The following is a 20,200-nucleotide window of genomic DNA, read 5'->3' as shown; positions in this document are numbered from 1 at the left end:
CTACAAGTAAGCTTTTTATTTTTTCCTTCTTATTAAAAATATCAAACTTATTTATCTTGCCTTTGCAAGATAAACAGTAAATATCCATTCTGAAACTTTATTTCTAATAAACATTATAATTTATATATATTATATATCACTGTGTGTGTATAGACACACACACACACACACACACACACACTGATATATATAAATTAGCTCCAAGTACTTTTTTTGGGGGGGGTGGATGGAGTCTTGCTCTGTCACCCAGGCTGGAGTGCGTGGCGTGATCTCGGCTCACTGCAACCTACGCCACCTGGGTTCAAGCAATTATCGTGCCTTAGCCTCCCGAGTAGCTGGGACTACAGGCATGCGCCACTACACCCAGGTAATTTTTGTATTTTTAGTAGAGACAGGGTTTCACCATGTTGGCCAGGCTGGTCTCGAACTCCTAAGCTCAGGTCATCTGCCTGCCTCGGCCTCCCAAAGGGCTGGGATTACAGGTGTGAGCTACCACGCTCAGCAGCTCCAAGTACTTTTAAAAAGGAATCTCAGTTGGGCATCCTGTATAAAAATACAGTTCTGAGGAGTAGTCATTTTCATTAGTGTTTTAGTTTTACATATTCATTGTAGAAAATTTAGAATACACAAACCAAAAAGAAGAAAATAAAATTATTCATAATCCTATCATTCAGACACCACCACTGTTGTTTCAGTATATGCGGTCCAGCCTTTTATAATCCACAATAATAATCAACATTTATGTGCATGAGCAACAGTAACATCTCAGCACGATATAAGCCTCTCACATGCAATGCCTCATGTAATTAATGGGCTCAGGCTCTGATGTATTTCCTGGCAGTTTTTAAATTAATAAATTGTGTGACACTTTTTTTCATTAAATAATCTACTAAGATACCACTTTAAGTAACTGCATAATATTTTAAATAAATGTATTTAATCAAATTTTTTATTTTTTGAACTTTTTTTTGCTATTATAATAAATACTGTTGATGACATGTACTGTTTGCAATCACAAACAAAACAAAACCCAACAAGGAAGAAAATATTTTGTTACCTCCAAGAATTTTTTTTTTTTTTTTGAGATGGAGTCTTTCTGTGTGCCCCAGGCTGGAGTGCAATGGCACGATCTCGTCTCACTGCAACCTCTGCCTCCCTGGGCTCAAGCGATTCTTCTGCCTCAGCCTCCTAAGTAGCTGGGACTACAGGTGCGTGCCACCACACCCGGCTGATTTTTTGTATTTTTAGTAGAGACAGGGTTTCACTATGTTGTCCAGGCTGGTCTCGAACTCCTGACCTCAGGTGATCTGCCCGCCTCAGCCTCCCAACGTGCTGGGATTACAGGCATAAGCCTCTGTGCCTGGCCTCCAAGATTGTTTTCGTAGGATCGATTCTTAGAAAGAGTTCTGAACACCAGGACTCGGGCAATTTTTAGCCTATTAATAGATATTACAAGAGATATTCTTCTTATATTCAGTGTTTATATGTCCACAAGAAAATGGGTTTAACGATTATGTGGTATTTTTCAGTAGTGTAAACAATCAGTTAATTTAGTACACAGAGTGAATGACATCACTCATGGGCTGCCTCTGCAGCAGCCACAAATTCTGAGTTGCCGGGAACTCATCTGACTGGCAAAATTGTGGAACGCTTTATTGGGCTCATGATACCTACTTAAACCACTCAGGGAGGCCATGCAGTTGCCTTTTTTTCAGCTCAAAGGAATAATTCTATTAAGTTTTTATAGGCTTAAATGCCTTATGAACATTTTTATAGTTTAAAACCCACACCGCAACATTTTTCTACATAGGCCCCTTCCTTCACCATAACATGCAAGCTCTGAGACACGTGGCTAAGGAATTATCAAGAAAGATTAGGAGGAGAAGTAAGTCTAGCTGGCAGTGTGGGGATATCTGAATGTGGAGATCACATCTTGGGACCTTATGCCTTTGTGAGCTGTGGGCATCTTGAGACATACAGTATCCACTACCATCCCTGGAAAAGTCCCCAGAGGGTTCTGGATACTCTCAACATTGGCACCAAAGAGAGCATGTAGATCCTCTATGTGTCCTTGCTGTCCAGCAACAATGGGTAAAATACCAAGATCATATGCAGTGTTCATATCAAGCAGTGAGGACATTAAAGAGGTCAATTCTAGGGCCAGGCATGGTGACTTATGCCTGTAATCCCAGCGCTTTGGGAGGTTGAGACGCAGGATTGCATGAGCCCAGGAGTCTGAGGTTATGGTGAGCTATGACTGCACCACTCCACTACAAACTGCACGATGCAGCAAGACCCCATCTCTTAAAAAAAAAAAGTAAAAATAAAAAACTACAGAGGTCAACTCTAATATTCCCTTAACTCAAAAGGAAATTCATCTTTTAAGACCAAGGAAAATGATAGTCTTGGGTAAATATGGAAGAACTGTAAAAATTCCTTCTAGAGAGACAAAAGGAAGAGTACGAAGAATACTGGTAAAGGCAGATTTGACCTCAAGCCTCTGTATGGCTCATGATTTCCAGTTCTCTCATAATTTGGATTGATTGATTGGTTGGTTGGTTGATTTAGACAGGGGCTTGCTTTATCACCCAGGCTGGAGTGCAGTGGCACCATCATGGTCTCAACTGCCTGGGCTCAAATAATCCTCCCACCTCAGCCTCCCGAGCAGCTGGGACCACAAATGGGCGCCACCACGCCCAGTTTATTTTTTTATTATTTGTAGAGATGAGGTCTTGCCATGTTGCCCAGGCTGGTCTCGAACTCCTGGGCTCAAAGGATCCTCCCGCCTCGCCTCCCAAAGTGCTGGGATTACAGGTGCAAGCCATAGCACCCAGCCTCATGATTTGGATTTTATTCTGAAATATGCTACCACATTTATGACTTCGTTTTGTCCCTTTGAGAAAATGATATAGTGTAATTGGAAACTTTAAAAAACTTGTTTTCACAAAAAAACCAAGAACGCAGGTTAAAAAAAAAAACAACAAATTATAACCAAGTATTTGAGTACCTTTCCCTACCTTTTTAATAAACAATTAGACTCATTTATGGGTTCTTCAAAAAAGGAATTAACTGGTAGATGACTAGTAATAGTAGTTCCTTCTTCTTTGCAGAATCAAGCTGTAATAAAAAAGGTAAATATCATCTGTACATTGGTGAACTTATCTAAATTGAAATAATCATATTTCCTCTGTTAGTTAAGAAGGTGGGAAAGTAGTTGCATATTTACTTTGGTCTGCCTTGGACGCTAGCTGAGAGTCTTATTTTGTTCCATATCCTATTACTCATGAGTCATTTATAATGGGCTTCCTGAATTCTTACTGGTACCTACACATTTAAAAAAAGCAATTAGACTCATCCAGGAATATTTTCTTAGGCAACAATATTGTTAAGGCTAAAAAAACTAGTGCCATCAATGTATGGCATTCAATACATGTCCTTTGACTGTGGTTTAAAAGCCTGTGGCTTAAAAATGATTTTTTTTTTGGCCTTGAGGTAGAAATAAAATCATGAATTTAATTTGAGGTAGGACACTTTTCCAGCTTCTGTAGATTTAGCTGGGCCCAAGGGAATATAATTCTTGGTAAAATATTTCAACTCTCAGTATTGTACATTGAGTTATAAATATTGATGTGGCTTTTCAAATAGGTTTTTCATTAAAAATGTGACTTTTCCCAATTTGTCTACTTCTTTACTATGATTTGTACTTCCCTAATTGTATCATATGTTAGAATATGCCTACAATTTTATAAAGAAAGTTATTGATGATAAAATAAGCATAAACTTATTTTCTCACTAACTTTCAAAAAAAAGTGCTATTCCATTAAATGAACTATGACCTGGGTGGTGTGAACTATCAACATGTAATATAGATTAAGTGATTATATTTAATATTTAATAATATTTAGTAGTCCTAAACTTATTCTTACTGTTGTTTATAGCATATATATATACCCTCTATATAATACTGAAAACAATATTTTATTTACATATATTCAGCAAGAACATTTGTCAATCATGTATCAAACACTTACTATATGCTACAAGTCCTTACAAAGAATTTTTTTCTGTTAAAGGATGATAGTAACTTGGAAAAAAGTCTTCCTTGTGCTCTTTTCAGTGGCAATTAAGCATTCAACTTTAAAACGGCAGTTAAAGTTGCTTTAGTTATTTATAATGCTTCCATGTTTAAAGACATCTTTACTAGGCAGAGCGCGGTGACTCACGCCTGTAATCCCAGCACTTTGGGAGGCTAAAGTGGGAGGATCACTTGAGCCCAAGAGTTCCAGACCAGCAATGGGCAACCTGGCAAAACCCCATCTCTACAAAAAATTTTAAAATCAGCCCAGCGTAGTGGCACATGCCTGGAGTCCCAGCTACTTGGGAGGCTGAGGTGGGAGGATTGATTGAGCCTGAGAGTTGGAGATTGCAGTGAGCCACTATTGCGCCACTGCACTCTATTCTGGAAGACCTTGTCTCAAAAAAAAAAAAAAAAAGTCATCTTTACTAACAGTTTTCAAGATACATGGAAAAAGTAGATACAGGTTTTCCAAATTCTTATCATTTTTTACTAATATTTTTGGTGTTTGCCTTTCTTTCAGTTCCTTTAGATTCCTATTGGGTGGCTGGATGCTAGGAAATTTTATGCTTCTGAATATACCCGGTGCTGCTGCAAAATGCCCCTGCCGAAGAGTTCTTCAGTCTCTGATGGATTTCCTTTCAGGGTCTCTCCGTAAAATATACCCATACTTGACTATATTATAACTAAGAGTTCCAAGAAACATTTGGGCAATTGAAAGAAGATAGAATTTTAAAATGGGGGTGGGTGAGCAGCTTCCTAAAACCTGGCTCTCCCTTGCGCATAGCCCTCCTTTGTGGCACGTTCAGGTGAAAGCTGCCTGCTATTCTCCCAGGTAAGGGCAGACGGGGTGGGCCACCTGCCTGCCCCTCATTGCTGTTTCTTAACAAGGAAAAGGACAAGTAGTAAACTAGAAGCAGCTTTTCCACCCTCATGCAAGAGCCTTTTTCCCCTTGGAATGGAAGCAATACCACCTTTGTCTTTAATTCACAAATCTTTATGGAGAGTGGCAGAATTTGTTCGCCTTGGGGAAACAAAAATGAAGGGCCCGATGCGGTGGCTCATGCTTGTAATCCCAGAGCTTTGGGAGGTTGACGGGGGAGAACCCCTTGAGCCCAGGAGTTCAAGGCTAGCCTGGGCAACATAGTGAGACCCCTGTCTCTACAAAAAATTCTAAAAATGAAGAAAACATAATCTCTGCTAGTTCTGAGCTTCCGTTGTCGGGAGGGAGATAGACAATCCACAGGTGACAATGAAATAGTCTCCCAGTGGTATGAAGAGATAGAGAGCAGAAAAGTGTCTGCCCGACAGTGAGGCCAGAAGATCAGGGACCATTCCTGGAGGAAGTCAACAACTGAGTCTCACAGAAGGAGCTGGCCATACGAGAAAGGGGTATTGTAGACAGACAGCAGCCTGCAAAAAGAACTGGATATGAGAGAAAAAGAACCATCCCGGCTCAGAGAACCTGGAGGACTTCAGTGTCTTGGGACTGACAGTGTATGGCTGGGAGTAGGAAGAGCCAAAAGAGGCAGAGGTTGGAGATTGGGAATTTGGGTTTTATTCTGGAGCAGTTGGGCTTTGATCAGTTTTTAGCAATGCTGTGATGGTATGAAATTGGAATTGGAATTTAAAGGATTGGCAGTAGATAAGACTGAATGGTGGGAGATCGGTTAGGGGAAGGATGTAGCTGGAAAGTCAGGCCAGGGAAGCCAAAGGCCTCCAACCAAGGCCACAGATGCAGAGGATGAAGAGGAGAGAAGGAGCTCTGAGAATTAGTGAGGAGTTGGATGGATGGGCTCAGAGCTGACTGGACAAAACTTTGCACCCTTCAGCTGTGGAACTAGGGACTCTCCAAGTCAGAGCGCCCACTCTCAGCTCCATCACTCAAGCCTCCCACACAACTTTCCTCTATCCTTCCGCTTCTCACTTGCCTTTTTCCTTTTCCGTGTTTCCCATCTTCCTGAGTAAAGCTAAGTTATTTATTCAGAGTGGCTTTCAATCTAGAAACTTCAGAATACTGCTTAGCCCCTTCCTTTCCCTCAACTCCACCTGGTCACTGTCATTTATTGGTGTCACTTGGGAGTTTCCCAAATCTGGCTCCTTTCTGTCAAACCACCCCTGCTGCTCTGACCAGGCCTCAGTTTACCTCTTCAGACCTCCCTTCTTTCTATCATCTGCCATTTAAATCCTTGTTAGCCCTGCTTAGTGCTAAGAATGATCAGAGATAGGAGAAAGTGAAACCCATTCCTATTTAAAGATGGGATTTAAGCAAAGAACTAATAATGTTTGGGAATATTTTTTAAAAATAATTTTCTCCATCATTTCTAGTTGAATAAGAGTTGGTCTAGTAACAGAATTATAACAATGTTTTCTAGAACAAACCAAATTATATACAGTAGTGCTTCTTCTAAAATTCCCAATGAGGCCAGGCACGGTGGCTCACATCTGTAATCCCAGCACTTTGGGAGGCCGAGGCAGGTAGATCACCTGAGGTCAGGAGTTTGAGACCAGCCTGGCCAACATGGCGAAACCCCATCTCTACTAAAAATACAAAAATTAGCTGGGCTTGGTGCCATGTGCCTATGATCCCAGCTACAAGGGGACTGGGGCAGGAGGATCGCTTGAACCTGGGAGGCAGAGGTTGCAGTGAGCCGAGATCACACCACTGCACTCCAGCCTGGTGACAGAGTGAGACTCCATCTCAAAACAAAATAAATAAATAAAATAAAATAAAATAAATTGCCAATGAAAAAGCTACCTGTCCTTTTCTATCCTCATCTCCCCCAAGAAAAAGCTAAAATATTTTAATGAGGAATAAAAGATTTTTTAAAAGTCACCCCTATTGTATAAGAAAGTGATTATCCATTCTAAAAAAAGCAAAATGATTGCAAGGGATTACTTTTGATGATGGCAAATAGCTTATTCAAATACTCTACACCATTGCACTTATTCTAAAATACAGATAATTAAAATGAGAAACCATTTCCTAAGAACACTATGGCTAATACTACTCTTTCTTTGCTTTTGTATAGGTAGGGCAAGTTCCTTAAGAGCTCTTGCCAAATAATGTGTTCTATTTAGGGCAGCTACTGATACCAGATTCACTTAATAAGTACTAATCTCTTTTTAACAGACTGTATGTGATACCGGCTTAATAAAATAAGCTCTCATCTCTCATGATAACCCTTTGTTCCCGGGAACTTTCTCTACTTGCCTTTAGGATGTTATATTTGAAGATGTTTATGCTTCAGAATATGTTTAGGAAACTTCTTTCTTGATTGGGAAAGCCTATTCTATATTGCCAAGCAGATGTGTTTCTGGAATGCAAAAACACAGACTATAAGCCATGGAAGCTTATGTAGCTTATCCATAGCAGAAGAATAAGAGTGCCTCCTCCTTCCTCTTAGAATTCAGTTTAAAGACAAACAAACAGACAATATGTGAAGGTATGTGCACTCTTTGTTGAAAGTCATAATACAAATAAGATCCTGAGAAAGGTGATTTTGGAGAACCAAAATTGGTGAATTGCACACATTTGTGAGAATGCAAAGGTGACTTTAGCACTAAGGGACTGTCCAGTTAAGGGGTGGCTGAGGGATAGGATGGGTTGTTATTGAAATCTGGCAAATCTCTGTTGGTGAAGTGTTTCGGAACTCCCAGGAATTTGTGAAGCTCCCAGGCTAAATTGGGAAAGGGGTGGGGGAAGCAGGGAGGTCTCTAGCACACCTGTATAACTTGGCCTACGTTGATCTGAGGAGACCCCCTTTGTATTAGCCCGTTTTTATGTGCTGATAAAGACATACCTGAGACTGGACAATTTACAAAAGAAAGAGGTTGGGTTCCAAGATGGCCAAATAGGAATAGCTCCAGTCTATAGCTCCCAGCGTGAGCGACACAGAAGACAAACGATTTCTGCATTTCCAACTGAGGTACCAGGTTCATCTCACTGGGGACTGTCAGACAGTGGGTACAAGACAGTGGGTGCAGGACAGTGGGTGCAGCGCACCAAGCGTGAGCCAAAGCAGGGCGAGGCATCGCCTCACCTGGGAAGCGCAAGGGGTCAGGGAATTCCCTTTCCTAGCCAAGGAAAGGGGTGACAGACGGCACCTGGAAAATCAGGTCACTCCCACCCTAATACTGCACTTTTCCAGTGGTCTTAGCAAACAGCACACCAGGAGATTATATCCCGCACCTGGCTCAGAGGGTCCTGTGCCCACAGAACCTCACTCATTGCTAGCACAGCAGTCTGAGATCAAACTGCAAGGCAGCAGCGAGGCTGGGGGAGGGGCGCCCACCATTGCTGAGGCTTTAGTAGGTAAACAAAGCGGCCAGGAAGCTCGAACAACTGGGTGGAGCCCACCGCAGCTCAAGGAGGCCTGCCTGCCTCTGTAGACTCCACCTCTAGGGGTAGGGCATAGCCAAACAAAAGGCAGCAGAAACCTCTGCAGACTGAAATGTCCCTGTCTGACAGCTTTGAAGACAGTAGTGGTTCTCCCAGCATGCAGCGTGAGATCTGAGAACGGACAGACTGCCTCCTCAAGATGGTCCCTGACCCTTGAGTAGCCTAACTGGGAGGCATCCCCCAGTAGGGGCAGACTGACACCTCACACGGCCAGGTACTCCTCTGAGACAAAACCTCCAGAGGAACGATCAGGCAGCAACATTTTTCACCAATATTCACTGTTCTGCAGCCTCTGCTGCTGATACCCAGGCAAACAGGGTCTGGAGTGGATGTCCGGCAAACTCCAACAGACCTGCAGCTGAGGGTTCTGACTGTTAGAAGAAAAACTAACAAACAGAAAGGACATCCACACCAAAACCCCATCTGTACGTCACCGTCATCAAACACCAAACGTAGATAAATCCACAGAGATGGGGAAAAAACAGCAGAAAAACTGAAAATTCTAAAAATCAGAGTGCCTCTCCTCCTCCAAAGGAAAGCAGCTCCTCACCAGCAACGGAACAAAGCTGGATGGAGAATGACTTGACGAGTTGAGAGAAGAAGGCTTCAGATGATCAAACTTCTCCGAGCTAAAGGATGAAGTTCAAACCCATGGCAAAGAAGTTAAAAACCTTGAAAAAAGATTAGATTAATAGCTAACTAGAATAACCAATGCAGAGAAGTCCTTAAAGGACCTGATGGAGCTGAAAACCACGGCACGAGAACTACGTGACGAATGCACAAGCTTCAGTAGCCAATCTGAGCAACTGGAAGAAAGGTTATCAGTGATGGAAGATCAAATCAATGCAATGAAGTGAGAAGAGAAGTTTAGAGAAAAAAGAATAAAAAGAAATGAACAAAGCCTCCAAGAAATATGGGACTATGTGAAAAGATCAAATCTACGTCTGATTGGTGTACCTGAAAGTGATGGGGAGAATGGAACCAAGTCAGAAAACACTCTGCAGGATATTATCCAGGAGAACTTCCCCAATCTAGCAAGGCAGGCCAACATTCAAATTCAGGAAATACAGAGAATGCCACAAAGATACTCCTTGAGAAGAGCAACTCCAAGACACATAATTGTCAGATTCACCAAAGTTGAAATAAAGGAAAAAATCTTAAGGGCAGCCAGAGAGAAAGGTTGGGTTACCCACAAAGGGAAGCCCATCAGACTAACAGCTGATCTCTCAGCAGAAACTCTACAAGCCAGAAGAGAGTGGGGGCCAATATTCAACATTCTTAAAGAAAAGAATTTAAGAATTTTCAACCCAGAATTTCATATCCAGCCAAACTAAGCTTCATAAATGAAGGAGAAATAAAATCATTTACAGACAAGAAAATGCTGAGAGATTTTGTCACCACCAGGCCTGCCCTACAAGAGCTCCTGAAGGAAGCACTAAACATGGAAAGGAACAACCAGTACCAGCCACTGCAAAAATATGCCAAATTGTAAAGACCATCGAGGCTAGGAAGAAACTGCATCAACTAATGAGCAAAATAACCAGCTAACGTCATAATGACGGGATCAAATTCACACATAACAATATTAACCTTAAATGTAAATGGGCTAAATGCTGCAATTAAAAGACACAGACTGGCAAATTGGATAAAGAGTCAAGACCCATCAGTGTGCTGTATTTAGGAGACCCATCACATGTGCAGAGACACACATAGGCTCAAAATAAAGGGATGGAAGAAGAGCTACCAAGCAAATGGAAAGCAAAAAAAGGCAGGGGTTGCAATCCTAGTCTCTGATAAAACAGACTTTAAACCAACAAAGATCAAAAGAGACAAAGAAGGCCATTACATAATGGTAAAGGGATCAATTCAACAAGAAGAGCTAACTATCCTAAATATATATGCACCCAATACAGGAGCACTGAGATTCATAAAACAAGTCCTTAGAGACCTACAAAGAGACTTAGACTCCCACACAATAATAGTGGGAGACTTTAACACCCCACTGTCAACATTAGACAGATCAATGAGACAGAAAATTCACAAGGATATCCAGGAATTGAACTCAGCTCTGCACCAAGCAGACCCAATAGACATCTATGGAACTCTCCACCCCAAATCAACAGAATATACATTCTTCTCAGCACCACACTGCACTTATTCCAAAATTGACCACATAGTTGGAAGTAAAGCACTCCTCAGCAAATGTAAAAGAACAGAAATTATAACAAACTGTCTCTCAGACCACAGTGCAATTAAACTAGAACTCAGGACTAAGAAACTCACTCAAAACCACTCAACTACATGGAGACTGAACAACCTGCTCCTGAATGACTACTAGGTACATAGCGAAATGAAGGCAGACATAAAGATGTTCTTTGAAACCAACGAGAGCAAAGACACAACATACCAGAATCTCTGGGACACATTTAAAGCAGCGTGTAGAGGGAAATTTATAGCACTAAATGCCCACAAGAGAAAGCAGGAAAGATCTAAAATTGACACCCTAACATCAGAATTAAAAGAACTAGAGAAGCAAGAGCAATCACATTCAAAAGCTAGCAGAAGGCAAGAAATAACTAAGATCAGAGCAGAACTGAAGGAAATAGAGACCCAAAAAACCCTTCAAAAAATCAGTGAATCCAGGACCTTGTTTTTTGAAAAGATCAACAAAATTGATAGACTGCTAGCAAGACTAATAAAGAGGAAAAGAGAGAAGAATCAAATAGATGCAATAAAAAATGCTAAAGGGAATATCACCACCAATCCCACAGAAATACAAACCAACATCAAAGAATACTATAAACACCTCTATGCAAATAAACTTGAAATTCTAGAAGGAATGGATAAATTCCTCGACACATACATGCTTCCAAGACTAAACCAGGAAGAAGTTGAATCTCTGAATCTCTGAATTCAGACTAATAACAGGCTCTGAAATTGAGGCAATAATTAATAGCCAACCAACCAAAAAAAGTCCAGGACCAGACGGATTCACAGCCGAATTCTACCAGAGGTACAAGGAGGAACTGGTACCATTCCTTCTGAAACTATTCCAATCAGTAGAAAAAGAGGGAACCCTCCCTAACTCATTTATGAGGCCAACATCATTCTGATACCAAAGCCTGGCAGAGACGCAACAAAAAAAGAGAATTTTAGACCAATATCCCTGATGAACATCGATGCAAAAATCCTCAATAAAATGCTGGCAAACCGAATCCAGCAGCACATCAAAAAGCTTATCCACCATGATCAAGTGGGCTTCATCCCTAGGATGCAAGGCTGGTTCAACATATGCAAATCAATAAACGTAATCCAGCATATAAACAGAACCAATGCCAAAAACCACATGATTATCTCAATACATGCAGAAAAGGCCTTTGACAAAATTCAACAGCCCTTCATGCTAAAAACTCTCAATAAATTAGGTATTGATGGGATGTATGTCAAAATAATAAGAGCTATCTATGACAAACCGACAGCCAATATCATACTGAATGGCCAAAAACTGGAAGCATTCCCTTTGAAAACTGGCACAAGACAGGGATGCCCTCTCTCACCACTCCTATTCAACATAGTGTTGGAAGTTCTGGCCAGGGCAATCAGGCAGGAGAAGGAAATAAAGGGTATTCAATTAGGAAAAGAGGAAGTCAAATTGTCCCTGTTTGCAGATGACATGATTGTATATCTAGAAAACCCCATCATCTCAGCCCAAAATCTCCTTAAGCTGATAAGCAACTTCAGCAAAGTCTCAGGATACAAAATCAATGTGCAAAAATCACAAGCATTCTTGTACACCAATAACAGACAAACAGAGAGCCAAATCATGAGTGAACTCCCATTCACAATTGCTACAAAGAGAATAAAATACCTAGGAATCCAACTTACAAGGGATGTGAAGGACCTCTTCAAGGAGAACTACAAACCACTGCTCAACAAAATAAAAGAGGATACAAACAAATGGAAGAATATTCCATGCTCATGGGTAGGAAGAATCAATATCGTGAAAATGGCCATACTGCCCAAGGTAATTTATAGATTCAATGCCATCCCCATCAAGCTACCAATGACTTTCTTCACAGAATTGGAAAAAACTACTTTAAAGTTCAGATGGAACCAAAAAAGAGCCTGCATTGCCAAGTCAATCCTAAGCCAAAAGAACAAAGCTGGAGGCATCATGCTACCTGACTTCAAACTGTACTACAAGGCTACAGTAACCAAAACAGCATGGTACTGGTACCAAAACAGATATATAGACCAATGGAACAGAACAAAGGCCTCAGAAATAATGCCACATATCTACAACTATCTGATCTTTGACAAACCTGAGAAAAACAAGAAATGGGGAAAGGATTCCCTATTTAATAAATGGTGCTGGGAAAACTGGCTAGCCATATGTAGAAAGCTGAAACTGGATCCCTTCCTTACACCTTATACAAAAATTAATTCAAGATGGATTAAAGACTTAAATGTTAGCTCTAAAGCCATAAAAACCCTAGAAGAAAACCTAGGCAATACCATTCAGGACATAGGCATGGGCAAGGACTTCATGTCTAAAACACCAAAAGCAACGGCAACAAAAGCCAAAATTTACAAATGGGATCTAATTAAACTAAAGAGCGTCTGCATAGCAAAAGAAACTACCATCAGAGTGAACAGGCAACCTACAGAATGGGAGAAAATTTTTGCAATCTACTCATCTGACAAAGGGCTAATATCCAGAATCTACAAAGAACTCAAACAAATTTACAAGAAAAAAAACAACCCCATCAAAAAGTGGGCAAAGGATATGAACAGACACTTCTCAAAAGAAGACATTTATGCAGCCAACAGACACATGAAAAAATGCTCATCATCACTGGCCGTCAGAGAATGCAAATCAAAACCACAATGAGATACCATCTCACACCAGCTAGAATAACAATCATTAAAAAGTCAGGGAACAACAGGTGCTAGAGAGGATGTGGAGAAATAGGAACACTTTTACACTGTTGGTGGGACTGTAAACTAGTTCAGCCATTGTGGAAGTCAGTGTGGTGATTCCTCAGGGATCTAGAACTAGAAATACCATTTGACCCAGCCATCCCATTACTGAGTATATACCCAAAGGATTATAAATCATGCTGCTATAAAGACACATGCACACGTATGTTTATTGTGGCACTATTCACAATAGCACAGACTTGGAACCAACCCAAATGTCCAACAATGATAGACTGGATTAAGAAAATGTGGCACGTATATTCCATGGAATACAATGCAGCCATAAAAAATGGTGGGTTCATGTCCTTTGTAGGGACATGGATGAAGCTGGAAACCATCATTCTCAGCAAACTATCGCAAGGATAAAAAACCAAACACCGCATGTTCTCACTCATAGGTGGGAATTGAACAGTGAGAACACATGGACACAGGAAGAGGAACATCACACACCGGGGCCTGTTGTGGGCTGGGGGTAGGGAGGAGGGATAGCATTAGGAGATATACCTAATGTAAATGACGAGTTAATGGGTGCAGCACACCAACATGGCACATGTATACATATGTAACAAACCTGCACGTTGTGCACATGTACTCTAAAACTTAAAGTATAATTTAAAAAAAAGAAAGAAGTTTAATTGGACTCACAGTTCCACGTGGCTGGGGAAGCCTCACAATCATGGTGGAAGGTGAGGAGGAGCAAAGTCACATCTTATGTGAATGGCAGCAGGCAAAGAGCGAGCTTGTGCAGAGAAACTCCTGTTTTTAAAACCATCAGATCTTATGAGACCCGTTCACTATCATGAGAGCAGCATGGGAAAAACCCACCTCCATGATTTCGTCATCTCGCACCGGGTCCCTCCCACAACATGTGGGAATTATGGGAGCTACAAGATGAGATTTGGGTGGGGACACAGAGCCAACCCATATCACCCTTTTAGATGAAAAGTTGTTTATACACCAATGACCCCTGGCTATAGACATGGTATTGGGAATACACATGATAGCAGAATTTGGGTTGTGATGACAGAAAACATAAAGAATGCTGAAGGTCAGAATATTTGGGTTCTAGTTCCTTCTTTTCCACTTGTTAGCGCTATCACAGGAAGCAAGAATCTTGATGTGTTTAACTGTAATTTTTCTCATCTCTCAACACGGAGGATAATACAATTTGCCTTATAGACCTCCAAGGAATGCAGTGAGGAAAGGTCATGGGGGAAGATGGAGGTGAGGGTGCTTTGCGAGGGGACTTTATAAAGACAAGGTGTTGCTCCGTGCCTTGATGAGTGCCTGTGGAGCAACCAGGAGGCCAAGGGATTCCTGTGGAAAGAAAATTGAGGTGAGAAGGAGGGCCATCTAAGAGGATTTTGCTTTATCTCCATTGGTAGAATTTTAAGTAATGAGCATGTTTTAATAGATTACTTGTAATTTTAAAATGAAAGTGTACAGAAATAAAATAGGATGTTTTTTAAGGAATATTAAATCAGTTATAGAAGTTTAATGTAAAAGAAGTGACTCATTTTTTCTTCAACTGTAGTTCCACAATCCATCATTATTCTGAAATCCAAAAAGCTTTGAAAGCAAAGACTTTTTTTTCATATGTTTTCAGCAAGCTTATTTGGTCATAAAACATAATCTTCGCTAATGTGAGGCTAGTTTTTATTTCTGTACTTACACTTTTTGTAAATGTACACAGTGCTAACATGCTATGTAATATACAGGAACTAACTTTTGAAAATCTTAAAATTCTGTTATACCAGATTTTATATAAGGCATGGTGTGTACCTGAATAGGTATATTAAGTTCATGAATAAAACACATGCTCTAGTGGTTTTATTCAGGGTAAATTTATGAGCCAGTAGATTTATTCAGGCTAAATCTATGAGCCTCAGATCTGGTAATATTTTCGAGAGCATAATTCAGTACAACAAACATTTACTGAGCAGGTTCTGCTATGGTTTGCATGTTTGTCTCCTCTATTGAGATTACGTTGAAACTTAATCTCTAAGGTGGCAGTATTGAGAGGTGGGGCCTTTAAGAGGTGATTGGGTCATGAGGGCTCTGCCCTCATAAATGGATTAATCCATTCATGGATTAATGGATCAATGGGTTAATGGACTAATTGGGTTATCTTAGGAGCGGTACTGATGGCTCCTATCAGAGGAAGAGAGATGTAAGCTAGCACACCCAGCCCCCTCACCATGATGATTTGTGTTGCCTTGGGATTCTGCAGAGAGTCCCCACCAGCAAGAAGGCCCTCACCAGATGCATCACCTTGACCTTAGACTTCTCAGCTTTTATAACTGTAAGAAATAAATTCCCTTTCTCTATAAATTACCCAGTTTCAGGTATTCTGTTGTAAGCAACAGAAAATGGACTAAGTTTCTTTGTGTGGGAATATAAAAACTAGCAAGTGGTGATTGCTGCTCCCAAGGAATTTGCATCGTAGTGGGGAAAACACTTCTATTTTAATTTAACACAAGGTATATTGAGCTCACTGCTGTAACAGGATGATAATCAGATCACAAAGATGGGTGAGAGCCCAGGGCCGGGCCAGGAAGGTGACGGAATCCATTCTGCATGCAGCAAAGAGGGAGAGAAGATTGTTTAAAGGCTCAATATTTTCAGTCCTTTTTCTTTCTAAGTAGTACATTGTGTTGTTGACACTCTTTCTGTGAGCACTAAGGGATCCTGTGGATTCAGCATTCCCCAAACATTCCCCAGGGTGATGAGACACACTGAAGGTGTAAAGATTGGGGGAACAGTGCCCAGTCATTCCAAACTATGGAGAGTCGATAGTCTTCCTTACCAGAGGTGGCGCTGTGGCAGAGAAGACTTAGTGCAGGAGTTCAGAAATGCCAGTTGCCCCTAAAAGGGTAATAATGGTAAAGCCCCATTTTGGGGGGTGGTTGATATTGAAATACATTGGTCTTAAAGCCACCGATAGAGTTGTGGATAGTGAAGAAAGACACTGATGATTAAAATGTAATTAAAACCAGTTTTTCCACTAACCCTATTTTGGCCAGACCAAGTGTTGAGATTTAATAAATGAGAGACCAGATAATTTTTTTTTTTTATCTCTTGGTGCCTTATTTATATCCAGGGTGGCTTATGGCTTTAGTGCTTCTATTATTGCCCGCCCCCCCCCCTTTTCTTTCTTTCTTTCTTTCTTTCTTTCTTTCTCTCTTTCTTTCTTTCTTTCTTTCTCTTTCTTCTTTCATTCTTTCTCTTCGTTTCTTTTTTCTTCTCTCTCGTTTTCTTTCTCTCTCTCTTTCTTCTTTTTTTCTTTTTGTTTTCCGTGGAATCTGCCTCTTTTTCTTTTATTTCCACTTTTATGATTACTAGAAAGTCATAGTTCCATAATATGGATATAATAGCATATCTGGAATGACCATGACTCCAGAGCTGCAGGTAGAAACAGCTCCAGGTCATGTAAAGAAGGTGTGTGTCCTTTAATGGAAGATAATTTGAGCATTAAAAAAAAAAAAAATGTCCAGCCTTCCATCAAACACAGGAGAGCAGTTGCAGAATTAGCAGGCAGGAAACACTGTCTTTATGATCCATGACAACTTCAGTAGCTGTGTGGCATGCATGAGCTCTGGTGGCCTAACTGAAAAGCCCTGGTGATTAGCAGTACAGCAGAGAAGAGTGCAAAGGACTAACAGCACAATAGCATAGGCACTGGTTTAAATCTTAGCCTCCAGAGCCCCAAGTTGTGAAAGCTCTAACAGGAAAGGGCTGCAAACTCACATCATTCCACGCAGAGGGAGCTGTGGCTCATGGGTCTGGGGAAAGCTAATGGCTCTTTGTCCTGACCATAATTTCACTGTAGTGGCAGTTGCCAAACCCAAAGAGAAAACGGAGAGGAGAACAACTTTTATGAAACTATTTCCTCTCAAACACACAAAACTTGTCAACTTAGTTAGAGCTGTATTCCTCCTAGGGGATGCCATCTTCTGGGCTGTCAAACCCATAACATTTGTGGGTGGCAAGATGATGTCATCTGTGTTCGGCAGCTTGTAGTAATTTCCACTGTGAGCCCTGCACAGAGGTTGAGATGATTGCCATAAATGGGATCTAAGCTTACAGATGAAAGCCTCACTTTTCGTTTCCATTGAGTTCACAATACTCTTTAGCAGGATGACAATTGTGCTGTCGTCAACATTACATCATGCTATCTCCCTCGAAATGGCATCATTCAAGCGTGTGAGCACAGCTGTGAAAACCAAACAGATTTTGCTGTGAGCTTAGTAAATCCTCAAAGCACATTCTAATTGGTTTGCTTGTTTAAAAGTAATATCAAAAATATAATGTAAAAATTGTTGCTGCTGCAAGTGAGTCAGAGAGAAGTTCAGGAGCTCCGGAGGCCCTGAGAGATCAGGCGTGGGTGCCGTGACTGGGCGCTGTCAGTAGAGCCGCTGTCATGAGTCTTGTTCCTGTGTGGAGGCCCAGTGTGAGCTTGGGTAGAAGTGCTCCTGAACAGCCCATGGAGCAAACGCCGGCCTGCCATGCAAATTCCCCTTAGTCCACAAGGCTGGGGGGCACTTATATCACCAGCTGATAACTATGGGGGACCAAGTGATTATTTCCCAATCTGAAGACAACATTTACTATAGCCGCTATCAAGATCTGCAAGGCTGAGCACCTTTGACAATGAATAATTCCACATCTGGAGAAGCATCCCATCAAATAAATGTAACAACCATATATAATAAGCAGATACTGTCAGCTCACAGTGCAAAGCAGAAGAAGCTTCCTGATGTTGGAATAAAGTGTCAGCAGACAAGATGTTTCCTAGATGAACAGGAAAGGCTGACATGACTGACTGTGGATTAAAATGTGAACCAAAGGAAGGTTTACTTCCTTTATGCTACAAATGGCAAAAACTGCCTAACTCACAGAAGATGCCTAGTTGGTGGCTACCAGAAATGGCTTTACTATACTTTGTGTAAAAAGTGTGTCACTTGGACCTCTGGGACACATACTGGAGAGTCACCGGCAGAGAGTTCTAAGCAGTTCAGGACTTCAGGTTGTTCTGCTTCTGGACAGCGGGACAGTGCTGGAGCTCTCTTAGCTCCTCAGTCTTGTCTTGTGTTATATTAAAAAAGTGCAGAGAGGGGAATAAAAAAAGGAAGTTCACCAGGACAGCAGAAAAAAGGTGCCTCGTGCCACTGCACTCCAGCCTGGGGGACAGAGTGGGACTCCATCTCAAACAACAACAACAAAAAAAGGTTCTCCTTCAAAGAGTTGTGTATCCCTAGGCAGAAGCCATCTAGTTGGAGCCAGCAATGATTCATTCCTGAGATTCACGTCTCCTTCCAAAATGGAAGCGTATTCAGAGGCTCGGTATTGCCAAGTGGGGGAAGATTTGGAGGTGGTTTACTTTGCTGGGGCTGCCATAACAAAGTACCCGAGACTGGGTGGCTCAAACACCAGGGTTTGTTTCTCCTGAGGCCTCTCTGCTTGGCTTGTAGATGACATCTTCTCCCCATGTCCCCACATGGTCTTCCCCTGTGATTCTGTGTCCTAATCCCCTGCTTGTAAGGACACCAGTCATACTGGCTGAGGACCCACCCTAATGGCCTCCCTTTAACTTAATTATCTCTGTAGAAAACCTGAGGTCCTGGGGGTTAGGACTTCTACTTTTCAATTTGGGAGGGGCACAACATAGCCCATAACAGAGAGCATCTTCAGAGTCCATGTCTCCCACAGCTAAACTCAGGCACGCTTTTGGCCTCACCGGACAGGATTGCCGTGGTGTGACTAAGAAGGACAGTTCGAGAATCTCGGGCCAGGTGCGTGGCTCAGGCCTGTAATCCAGCAACTTTGGGAGGCTGAGGCCAGCAGATCATTTGAGGTCAGGAGTTCGAGACCAGCCTGGCCAACATGTTGAAACCCTGTCTCTATTAAAAATACAAAAATTAGCCTGGTGTGGTGGTGCGCACCTATAATTCCAGCTACTCTGGAAGCTGAGGCAGAAGAATCTCTTGAACCTGGGAGGTGGAGGTTGCAGTGAGCCGGGATTGCACCACTGCACTCCAGCCTGGGCAACAGACTGAGACTCTGTCTCAATAAAAAAAAAAAAGAATATCAAGGATGACACCATTTGGGTTTGTCTTTAGAGCTCTGCTGTAAAATTCCATCACTAGCCTTATTTGCATTTAAAAACCACTTATCGTCCTACACAAGGGACAAAGTTTAGAACTGCTATGGAAAAATTTTTTTCCTAGGGGAAGAGTTAATTTCTCCCTTCACTTCTGCCAACAGAAGTTTCCAGGGTGTAGGGGACTTCTTAAAGTCCTTATGAGGTCCTCATTATTGTGTCTATTTTGCAGACAAAAAACTTTGCCAGCAAGTCTTTGGCAGAGACAGCCCTGTAACTCAGAAATTCCAGACTCCTCCAGCCTCAGTGACACAGATGTGAGCCGCTACCACTGCCGACGAGCAGCTCTTTCTGGTGGGGTACCCTGGAGCTGCTCGGCTGAACATAGCAACACAACACATCTCAGAACCCCACAACTCTTCCTTTGATACAAAAGGGCAGTTGCCGCTGTGGGTGTCAGGGTTTGGCTGGAGCGACAAAAATCACATTTATGTTTATGGAAAAATGCAGAGAGTTTTTTTAATTGAGCAGAAAAATTATACTTACATCACTGGGGTTTGTCCATCATTAAATGCATGTGGTATATTTTATATTATGTCTGACCTACGTGTGTGAGGCTGTAGATTCTCCCGTGTTTAAACAC

This window comes from Pongo abelii, chromosome 5, assembly GCF_028885655.2.
Source record: "Pongo abelii isolate AG06213 chromosome 5, NHGRI_mPonAbe1-v2.0_pri, whole genome shotgun sequence".
Taxonomy (NCBI): domain Eukaryota; kingdom Metazoa; phylum Chordata; class Mammalia; order Primates; family Hominidae; genus Pongo; species Pongo abelii.
This window is presented reverse-complemented; position numbering follows the sequence as displayed.